The 11,699-nt window shown below is 39.8% G+C and overlaps 2 pseudogenes; one reads left to right on the top strand and one right to left on the bottom strand.

The window, feature by feature from the left end:
* Positions 1-11,681, top strand: part of LOC102876779 — a 28,724-nt pseudogene extending 17,043 nt beyond the window's left edge.
* Positions 3,703-10,926, bottom strand: LOC102857716 (annotated as a pseudogene).
* Positions 11,682-11,699: the final 18 nt, after the last annotated feature.

Raw genomic sequence — 11,699 nt, 5'->3', positions numbered from 1 at the left:
GGATGCTTACTCCAGCTTGGCCATATCTACAGATGCACACCCAGGAGTCTTGATTTCAAGAGAGACTTGTTTTGCCTCAATGTTGATGCCATTGAAAGGTAAGTGTGATATATAGATATGTGATTACTTAATTAAATTTTCAGAAAAGTTAAGTTGGCAAAGAAATTGGTATTGAAAATGTTACAACTAAATCAATATTGTTTGGTTAAAATATGACTTCAGGGGGAGCTCTGGTGGCCTAGTGGCAAGAAGCTGCACTACAATCCCAGAGGAACAAGGTTCGAATCCACCAGACGCTCTGCCAGAGAAGGAGGCGCAATATCCTCCTGTACCAGTCAGATCTGATTTGACGGTACACGCACACAAATATAAAAAAAAAAAAAAAATATGACTTCAGGTAATAATCTCTGGCATTAAAGCTAGTGTATAAGAAAAAAATGTGTCAAAGATATTTCACAAGAGATTGTAGTATTGAAGCTATTTTTCCTTAACTGTTGAATTTAGGGTAAGAGCTACCTCTTGGATTAGGTTTCTAATGTTTTAATTTCTGACTTTCTTTGGAAGAGGATGCTCTTGAGAGTGTCTGTTTATAGTTTTATTGATAACTGAATGTCATTTAAGTTTTCCATCTCATTTATTTGTCTTAAACAGAATGTTAATTGTTTTCTGCCTACCTTGCAATTTTTGAGGGATATGACGTGTATAGGATTTCTAAGGGAATACTATTCTTTGACAAAAGAAATAACTCAATAAAATCATTGCATGTAAGTGATAAAGATGTGTAAAATAATAAAAGATTCAAATTTTCTTTTGGAAAATACTGTCCTCTTCTTCTTATAGCTTAGATTTTTATTTGGTTACTCCCATTTGGCCTCTTTTCTCCATTGCCAGACCAGTTTTTCCAATATTCAGTACTCCTGAACTATAGTATTCCATGCTGCTTATTCACCTTGTGACCCTAGAAATCAGAAACTATTGCTGTTGAGTTGATTCCAACTCAAAACAACCCGCTACCAAATTTCTGCCACTGAAAATCTTTATGGGAAAAGATGGCCTCATCTTACTACCCCAGATGGCTGATGGATTTGAACTACCAACCTTTTCTTTAGCAGCCCAACATATAAGACATTATGCCGCAGGGCTCCTTAGAGAGTTGAGCAAAACTACACTTGGTAGATAACTGTTGAAGTTACCTAAACTTGGGTAATCAAGTGTTGACTTTAGAATGTAATGTTATTAAAAGTCAACTTTGATAGCACACTTGTGCTTTCAAGACAAAACAAGAAACTATAAAAAACAAGAAATCAAGACTTCAGTGACTTTTTCAGGATAATTTAACTTGCCCTGGCAATTTTGACTACAGGTATCGTCATTTCGCCATCGAGCTTGCTTTAAAAAAAAAAAAGAAAGAAAAGTACGTTTATTCCCAGTAAGGAGAAAATTTATAAGAAAATAAGGACAAAGCTGTTACAGAGAAAAAACTCTCATGATTTTATGTAGTACAACTTAATTTAGATAACTTTTTGTTAATTAAGATAGTGCTATTTGTTTACTTGGTGCTTAAATATGTTGTAATATATTTAAAAGTTTTATTATTATTAAATAACATACCTTTTCTATTTGTTCACATTTCATCTTTTACTTTGTTATATTTCAGTTATATTTTAGGATCTTCTAAAAACCAAATTGTGTCAGAAGTTAAACAGCTTTTTATTCTTAAAAGCAGACCTGAGATAGAAAAATCTCTAAAACAGGTAACTTTACTCTGCATTTTTCTGTTTTAGTGTGGATAACCTCTTGCTAATGAACTAGTACCCCTGCATACTATAAGGTCGCCGAGGAAGGACAGGACCCAGGTCAGGCCAGGAAACACAGTTTATTGAGGAGAAACTGCCAGGCTGCCTCCAAAGCAGAGATCAGCAGCCACTTAAAGTTACAGTGGAGTTTTATATTACTTTAACAAGGAAATTGGGAGGCTGTTCGCGGCTGTTTGATACAAGAGAAGGGAGCAAGTCAGGAATCATGGATAGTTATTCCTGAGAGAGAGAGAGGTGGAAACAGTTTCTGCAGCTCTTAACAGAGATATAAAAGAGTTGCAGCTGTGCTTTGATCATTATCTTAACCGGTGTTTGGAAAGGGAGTGTGCTGGGGGAAAAGGGGGGAGGGGATGGGAGCAAGCTCTGCTGCCCTGACACATACATAAATAATAATTCTTATGTCTGTTTTGATTTTAACATTTTGTGGTGGTGGTGGTTTTGGTTGTTATATTCAAGTCACCTGCAACTCAGCGACTACGTACAGCAGCTCTGAACCTTGTCCTATCCTGAGCCAATCTCATTGTCTTTGACAAAGCTGCATTCAGTACCCGCAGTCCCTGTGTCAAACCATCTATCCAGAAACTTCCTTTACTGTGTTGTCCCCCTACCCTTCCAAGCAAGATGTCCTTCTCCAAGGGCTGGTTCCTCCCAAAACATGACCAAAAGAAGTGAGATGGTCTTCAAAATCTTTGCCTCCCGAGAGCTACTTCGTTTTATCCTCTCCAGGACAGACCTATTTGTTCTCTTGGCAGTTCATGGTATATTCAGTACTCTTCTCCAGCACCACAACTCAAAGGCGTCGATTCTTCTTCTGCCATTCTTAGTCATTGTCCAGCTCTGTGATGCATAGTAAGTAATTGCTTCCCTGTCTCCATAAGTAATTGTGAAGACCATGACCTCTATCAGGTTCACATTAGTCTCTGAATTGATATCTTTGGACTTAAGCACTCTGGAGAGGTCCCTGACAGCAGACTTTCCTACTCCAGTTCATCTTGATTTCCTGGCTGCTGGTTTGAAGAGTGTTGATTATGGACCTGGAATTGTTAACAATTTGAACTGTTTGCAGTCTGAAAAATCTGAATTGTAGTTAGCAAACTGAAATTGTTAGCAATCTCTATCTCTTCTCCGTCATGGTGCTGCCAATCAGCCCAGTAGTGAGACTATGTTTTCTTGATGTTGAGTTTCAATCCATATGGAAGACTGACTTCCTACAAGATATTTCTTTCATTTAATGGTAAAGTTCATTTTTTAAATAAAATTTTCTTTTTATTTTTTTCCATGTGACATCTCTATATTTATATGTTAGATACAGGCACAGGAAGGTGAGAAGCGGGCACTGGGCTTGCCACATGCCCCCCACCTCCACTTCTCATCACCCACACACAGAAGCAGCAGGGCATTAAATGTGGCAGCTTTTGGGGGGCTGAGGGGCTTAGGTCTGGGCCCTGCTTCTCAAGGGTACTAGCCCTTGAGACTTAGGAATGTTCCTTTCTGGAAAATGTGTGGGGTTTTAATGAGGTGAAGCCAAGGCTCGCCTGGAGTCCCTCCTTAGTGCCCTGGCACCCCCCCACCAACAAGTTCAGGAGGAGCACTCAGAACGACCAGAGACTAGGATGCCAGGATAGATTCAGGCAGAACAAGTGGGGAAAAGGTTTGCTGTGGGGTCACTTGAGCCCCTCAGGGCCTGGAGGGAGGGAGAAAGGTGTTGGCCTGCGGGAAGCAGGAAGCTCTCAGCACAAGGGAGAGAAGGTGGCCAGGCCCGCCCTCTGCCCTGGACAGAGCTGCCAGGGTCAGGGCTGGGTACAGTGTCCATTTGCTAACAATCCAGGAGAGGGGCAGGCAGGAGGCAGGGCCAGGCCCTTGGAAGCAGGGGCGTCCACCCTAGTTAGGTGGCCTCAAGTGCCCCAGGCTGGAAGCAAGCTGTCTCCTGGAAGATGAGCTCTTTCAGCCGCTCCTTGCACAGATCATCCAGTTCCATGTCGAAGGTAAAGGGCTCCTCGGCCACGGGCTCATCCGTGTGGTCGTAGTACTGCTCCAGGTAGGGGTGGGCCAGTGCCTCCTCCACTGTGATCTGTTTGTTCGGGTTAAAGGTCAACATCCAGGCTTTGGGATCTATCTGACTTGGGGAAATGCTTGGTCCAGGCCACCTTGGTCTTGGCTGGCAAAGACTTCAGGTAGTTGCGGGCCTTCATGTTGATGATACAGTTCAGGTTTTCCTGGGATGGGGAGCCCAGAATAGTCAGAATGTGGTTGAGCTGGTCCAGGTAGTGCTTGCCGGGGAAGATGGGCCGGTTAAAGAGCATCTCAGCCAGGATGCAGCCCACGGACCAGATGTCAATGGACTTGGTGTGGCCCTTAGAGTTGAGCATGATCTCTGGTGCCCGGTACCAGCGTGTAGTCACATACTCAATCAGGACGCCAGTGTGGTCATGCTCAGGGTCAGCAGTCCGGGCCAGGCCAAAATCACAGATCTTAAGATCACAGGTGGTGTTTGATGAGCAGGTTGGAGGGCTTTAGGTCTTGGTGGAGCACGTTGGCAGAGTGGATGTACTTGAGGTCCCGCAATATCTGGTACAGGAAGTAGCAGATGTGGTCATTGCTCAGCTGTTGACTTTTGAGCAGCTTGTACAGATCTGTCTCCATGAGGTCCTGCACAATGTAGACGTCCCTCCTGGCTTCCAGGGTGGGTGCTCGCAGGATATCTCGGATGCCAGTGACATTCTCATGGTGGAAATGCAGCAAGATCTGGATCTTCCTCAGTTTGCGCTGACAGTAGGTCTGATGCTCAAAGGGGCTGATCTCGATGGCCACCCAAGTCTTGTGCACATGGTCTTAAGCTGAGCTGACCTCGCTGAATGCTTCCTCACCGGCGTAGTGCAGCTGCGAGTAGTGAGGGCGAACGGCTGCCCCTTCACTATCTCCACTTCCCCCGGGACCCCCAGACAGACCCAATCCTAAAATTTTCTTTTATATGAGTTTGCTTACAAAGTTCATATAGGTTGTGTTTCACACGGTCCTTCATTCACATTGTTTTTCATACAATCATTCCCGTTCATTATGTTTTCTAAATTAATCATCATTGATTTATGCCCACCACTAGCCTGTCTTTCCAGATCCCTGCCAGATCTTTCCCATTTCCTTTACCCCATCCCTCCATCCACCAAATTGTATGACCTTGTGATTTCTCCCATCCATCTTCATCCTTTGCCTCTTTGAATCCTCATAACACATTTGACTAGTTATCTGTTTCTACAGTAATGGTCTTATGCTGTATTTGCCCGAATGACACTCACATAATGCTCTCCATTCTCTCCCAGCTTACGTAGTCATTTTCTAAAGCATTGCTCCAGAATGCTATGTATTCTGTCATGTCAATGTCCCACCATTTCTCATTCCATTCAATTGTGGTTGGACTTTGGACTATTTCTGTGTTCTTGCGATTGTGAATAGTGCCATTATGATCATTGGTGTACAGATCTCCTTTTGTGTCTCAGTTCTTTCCTTGGAGTATATCCCTAGCAGTGGAATAGCTAGGTCATATGGAATTTCTGTGTTCAGCTTTTTGAGGAAATGCCCAACTGTTTTCCAGAGCGGTTGTGCCATTTTAGAATCCCACCAGCAGTGTAGAAGAGTTCCTGTCTTTCCACATCCTCTCCAACATTTCTTGCTTGCTGTCCTGTTAAATTTTGCCACTGCTACTGGAGTGAGATGGTTTCTCATTGTGGTGTTGATTTGCATCTCTCTTATTGCCAGTGATTTTGAGCATGTCTTCATGTGTCTATTGGCCTAGATGTCCACCTCTGTGAAGAGACTTTTGCCCATTTTTGTAATCGGGTTATCAATCTTTTTCTGTGGAGGCACTATAGGATTCTGTAAGCTTTTCTTGTGAGACCCTTACTCGAGATGGTATTGCCCAGTGTTTTATCCCAGTCAGTAGGTCTTATTTTCACCCTATTGGAAAAAAGTTCTTGATGCACATAGGGGTTTAATCTTTAAAAGGTCTCATTCATCAATTTTATCTTTTCCTGACTATATTTGTCCGCCCCTTTTTGCCATAGGCTAGGCCTTATAAACTTAGTTCTACTTTGTCTCTTATAATTTTTACGGTTTTGAGCTTTACTCCTAGGTCTCTGATTCACCTTGAGGTGATTTTTGTGTATGATTTTTGTGATTTTCTGAAAGGTGTGGGTAGCAGTGCAGTTTTGCCCGCACCATTTATTGAAGAGGTTATCATTTCTCCATATCATAGGTTTTGTTTCCTTGTCAAATATCAGTTGACCATAGATAGTCAATTATTGGGTTCTTGATTCCAGTCCATTGGTCTGTGTACCAGTACCATGCTGTTGTAGTTACTATAGGTTTTGAGATCAGGGAATGCTATACCTCCCACTTCGTTTATGTTTTTCAGGAGTAGTTGGCTTATTGAAGTCACTTTCCTCTCCTAATAAACTTGACAATTTCCTTTCCAATTTCTTTGTAATTGAACTTGATATCTGTATTAGGATTGCTTTTGGTAGGATTTTCATTATATTGAGTTATTCTATTCATGAACAGGGAACATTTTCCCATTTATTTATGTCTTTTATTGTGTCTTGCAGAAATGTTTTGCAGTTTTGTTTGTACAGGTGTTTCGTATCTCTTGTAAAGTTTTTCTAAGTATCTCTATTTTGTGTTTGGCTACTGTAAATGGTATTGCTTTCTTGGTTTCTTTCTCTCTATTTTTTTTATTGCTGTATAGGAATCCCACTGACTTTTGGATATTGATCTTATATCCTGCCACTCTACTAAACTGGTCTACTAGCACTAAAAGTTTTGTTGTTGAATCCTTGGGGTTTTCTGTATACACTCTCATATCATCTGCATATAGCAACGGTTTCATCATCTCTCTGCCGATCTAGTTGCCTCTTATTTTCTTCTTTTGCCATGTTGCCCTAGCAAGTACTTTCAATACAATATTGAATACAGGTGGTGACAGTGAGCCTCCTTATCTGGTCCCAGTTCATATCTCCATTGAGAATGATATAGCCTCTTAGTTTTGCATATATACTTTTGACTATGTTGAGGACATTCTCTTCTGTTCCAGTTTTGCTAGGTGTCTTAATCAGGAAAAGGTATTATATTTTGTCAAAGGCTTTTTCTTCATCAATTGCTAGGATCATATGGTTCTTGTTATTTGCTTTGTTAATGTGATGAATTACATTGATTGTTTTTCTTATGTTGAACCATCCTTGTATACCTGTTATGAATCCCACTTGGTCATGATGAATTATTTTTTTTTATGTGCTTTTGGATTCTATTGACTAGGATTTTGTTAAAGAAGATCTCTGAATGTTTGGTAAAATTCATCCATGAAGCCAACTGGCCCAAAACTATTTTTGTGTGAGAGTCTTTTTATTACCTGTCCAATTTCTTCTTTTGTGACGGGTCTTTTCAAGTGTTCTACATCTGTCTTTGTCAATCTGGGTAGGGCATCAGTTTCAAGAAATTGTCCATTTCCTCTAAGTTTTCAAATATATCAGAGTATAGCTTTTCGTAATACTCAGATATTATCAATTTCATTTCCTCTGGTTCTGTTGTGATGTCCTTTTTTTTTACTTTTTAAAAATTAATTTTAATGAACATTTACGGAGATTTTGGATTTCCATTCATTGATTGTTGCATTTTTCTCCCTGCCCACCCATCCCCCCCAGTTCGCTCTTCTCTTTGAAAAGTAAGAGAAAAATTCTTTCATTAGTATACAATCCCCCTCCCACCCAACCCCATAGTTTCTTAATTGAGTTATCTGTGTCTTCCCTTTTTTTTTTTTTCTTCTTTTGCTAAGTTTGCCAAAGGTTTGCCAGTTTTATTGACCCTTTTGAAAAACATGCTCCTGGTCTTATTGATGCTTTCAGTTGTTTTTCTGTCTTCTATCTCATTGATTCCAGCTCTTGTCCTAATCATTTCCTTTATTTCTAGAAGCTGTGGGATTAGATTGTTGTTCTTTTTCTGATTCATAGAGGTATTGAGTTAGAACATTAATTTTGCTTTTTTCTTCCTTCTTTTTATGTGTGTACCTATTGCTATTAACTGTCCCCTGAGCCTTGCTGCATCCCAGAGGTTTTGGTATGTTTTCTTTTCATTTGTTCGAGGATCTTTTTTATTTTATTCTTTATTCTATAACCCAGTTGTGTTCTAGCAAGGTATTACTTAGCTTCCACATGGTGGTTTTAAAAGCTTTGTCCTCTTATTACTAATTTCTAGTTTTATGGCATGTGGTCTGAGAAGATACTTGTATTATTTCATTATTTCCCAGGTGAAAGAAAGGACCTAAGGAAACTCAACTCATAATGCCTCTTTATTATGTTTCTTTTGAGTTGACTTGTCCTCTGGTGAGAGTGGTATGTTAAAGTCTACCACTGTTGTGGTGCTGTCTGTTTCTGTCTTGAATTCTGTTAGCTGTTATTTTATGTATTTTACAGGTCTGTCATTTGGTTTGGTTTTGTTTTTCATTCTAATTTTTCATTTTATTTTTTTTGTGTGTGTACCGTCAAATCGGATCTGACTGGTACAGAAGGAAATTGTCCCTTCTTCTCCAGCAGAGCATCTGGTGGATTTGAACTGTGCACCTCTGGGATTGCAGTGCAACTTCCTACCACTAGGCCACCAGAGCTCCCCCAGGTCTATCATTTGGTGCCTAGATATTGACCAAAGTTATGTCTTCTTCTTGATCTCTTATGTCTTTAATAATTTTATAGTGCCCTTATCTTTTATGTAAAAAGATTTGATCTTGAATTCTGTTTTATCAGATTAGTAGCCATTTGCTTAAGATACTTTTTTTTAATCCTTTAATTTTGAGTCTCTCTTCTTGTTTCCTAGATGTGTGTCTTGTAGGCAACATATTGATGGGTTTGTTTGTTTGGATTTTAATCCCTTCTGCTATTCTTTGTCCTTTAATTGGTGCATTCAGACCGTTCACAGTAAGTGTGATTATTGGCTGGCGCGGTTTTATTGTTGCCATTTGTCTGTGTATCTTTTGTTGTTTTTTGTTACCTTGGTCCATCCACTTTCCTTGGATGTCTCTGTGTGGAAGACTTTCTTTAAAATTTCTTGTTTTCTCAGATTCCTTAAGTTCCTTCTGTTTTCTCCTTCATATTTGATGGACAGCTTTGCTGGGTACAGAATCTTCGGCTGACAATTATTTTCTTTCTGTGTTCTCTCTATACCATCCCATTGTTGTCTTGTTCACGAGTTCTACTGAGAATTCAGAACTTATTGTCCTTTGTAGATGACTCTTTGTATTTCTTTCCCCACTTTAAGTATTCTATTAATTTGACTAAACTATAACTTGATGTTTTTCTTTTGGGGTCTAAACTATTTGGTGCTCACTGAGCTGCTTGAATGTGGATTTCTCAATTCTTCATAATACCTGGGAAGTTTTCTTCTGGTGCCTCTTCCACAATTTTCTCAGTGATTTTCCTGTCCCTCTTGTGTTCTGGAATTCCAGTCATGCATATGTTGTTCTTTTGATGTCTTCCCACATGATTCTTATATTTTCTTTACATCTCATTTCTGATTTTTTTCCTAGTTTGTTTCCACTGAGGCTCTTGCCTTTCAGCTCACTGACTCTTCTACGTTTTTGTCCTTCAAGTGTGTTGGACACTTCTGCCATTTTGGTATTAATATTCTAGATCTCATACTGTGTTTTCTGTACCCCTCTGTCTTGCGATGATTTTTTGAATTCTTGTAACTCTTTATCTATAGTTGCAATTCTTTCTTCCATCTTTTGCATTTTCTTCTGTAGTTGTTCAAGTTGCTCCTCATTGCTGTATTTCTTCTGGTTCTCTGTTTCTGGAGTATTTGCTTTCTTCTTGGCTTCCATTGTTTCTTCCATCATTTCCACTTTCTTCTGTAGCTTTTCAAATAATACCACATCAACCTATTTCTTCTAGTTCTCTGTGTCTGGGATATTCATTGGGGGGTTTTGTTTTGTTTTTTTAGGTAAAGAATTATTTTGGTTTTGTTTTTTGGGTTTTGGGGTTTTTTTTTCATAATGTTTGAGGCTGTCTGCAGCTTTCTTGGCATTATATGAATCTTTCCTTGGTAGATATTGGGCTGTTATAAATGTGTAATATCCCAGGGAAGGGTGATAATCTGCAAAGAACCTATATATTGGTACTCCATTTTTGGCTTGAGTGCTGCAGGCCCAAGGGCCTGAATAGGGGTGAATATTGTTCTCTGGAACCATGGTGGGTACCCACCTTTCATTTGGTTTAAGAAATCCCAAGCCTTCTCCACATGTTGCAGTCAGGGTTTTGGGACAGTAGTGCCTGGATCAGGGAGCACAGTGGTGTATTGTGCTCTGCAAAACTGTCTGCAGGTACACTCCTGTTCCCTTTTGCTTAAAAAATTTCAAGGCTTCTCCACATGTTGCAGTCAAAAGGGTTCAGGGGTGGAAATACTGAATCGTAGAGTGCTGGGCATGTATTGTCCTCTGGAAAAGCTTAACGGGTATATTCCACTTCTTGAAATGAAATCCCTAGAGTTGATTTTTTGAGAAATTAAACCACAAATCAAGCTAAAGCTTTCCCAGCAAAATCAGAAAACATTTCTATAAAAAGAGCAAAGACCACATGGGAAGCACCATATCTGACATTTACCAACTTCATAGGGAAAAATTAACCCCACACACAGCAGCCGTAACACAAAATCTACTCTCATGAGGTCAGACATGTCTCCCACGCTCACATGCCTCCTTCTACTCATCTCAACACCAATCTTACTTCTTGACTGGATCCAAAATCCAATGTAATAGGTTACAGACCACACTGAATTGAGGGAGTTAAAAGGTTTTAATTCAGGTTAATAACAAAATACAGTCGAGACAACTCCCAAAACAAGACAGGCACCTCAACTCTGTGGCTCAAAGTGTTCCCACTTTGTTCCCACTTAGTTCTGCCAATACTGGCTTCCCCCGTAATTTTCTTTTTTTTTTTCCCCCCATAATTTTCCAGCAAAGTTCTCAGTCTTGTCGATATTGGCTTTCCCCATAATTACCCAGTAAAGTTCTCAGTCCTTCCAGTATTAGTTCCCCCTCACCCAAAGTCCCATCTCGCATCTCCAATTCAGCCATTGCTGCTGCTGTCATCCCAAAGTATGTCCTACATTTTTCTGGGTTGGAAGAGGTCTCTCCTCTGGTTAGGCAAATAATTCCTTCTGGTAGAAAAGAATTCATATTTTCTGCAGCTAGAACTGTTCCATTTATTGGCAAGACTAGCTAGTCCTCTTGTAGATTGTTGAGATTGGCTAATCCCCTGTGGGATGGTAGATGGCCATTCCCGTTGTGGATAGGACAACATGCCTCACTCACACCCCTCCACATAGTCATCTACAGTAGAAAAGCCATATTGACAGACAAATTCCACAACTTCATACCAGAATCAAAACATATGAGAGAGAGAGAGAGAGAGAGAGAGAAAGAGATCCTAAAACTTCTGCACTTTAACTTATAGAGTCTTAGGTCAAATCAATATTCAATAAACAACCTTAATTGCTGAATGTTAATATCTTTTCATGTCCAGGTGGGCCAAAACTGTTGGTGCTGATTGACAACCACTGCCAATAGAATTATGCCTAATTTGAAGAAAATTTGGTTTATGACTGTAAATAAATTAGACAAACACTGAATATCCACTATCTGTAATTGTGTATATTCTTAGTCCTATTTATTTTTATCTAATTTATTTAACATTTTTCTTATTAAAAAATTAGAAGTCATACATATTTTAAAATGTCCTTTTTTTCAATTCCTAGATGAATGAGGTTTTGTATGTATTACAAATGCAGCTGAAGGAGTTTGTATCAAAACTGCTTTCTCCCAAAAGCTGAAATCTGTTCTACATCTTT

This window comes from Elephantulus edwardii, unplaced genomic scaffold (genome assembly GCF_000299155.1).
Source record: "Elephantulus edwardii isolate Elephantulus edwardi_28Jun2011 unplaced genomic scaffold, EleEdw1.0 scaffold00151, whole genome shotgun sequence".
NCBI lineage: Eukaryota > Metazoa > Chordata > Mammalia > Macroscelidea > Macroscelididae > Elephantulus > Elephantulus edwardii.
The sequence above is the reverse complement of the archived record's forward strand: the minus strand, read 5'-3'. Positions and strand labels throughout refer to the sequence as shown.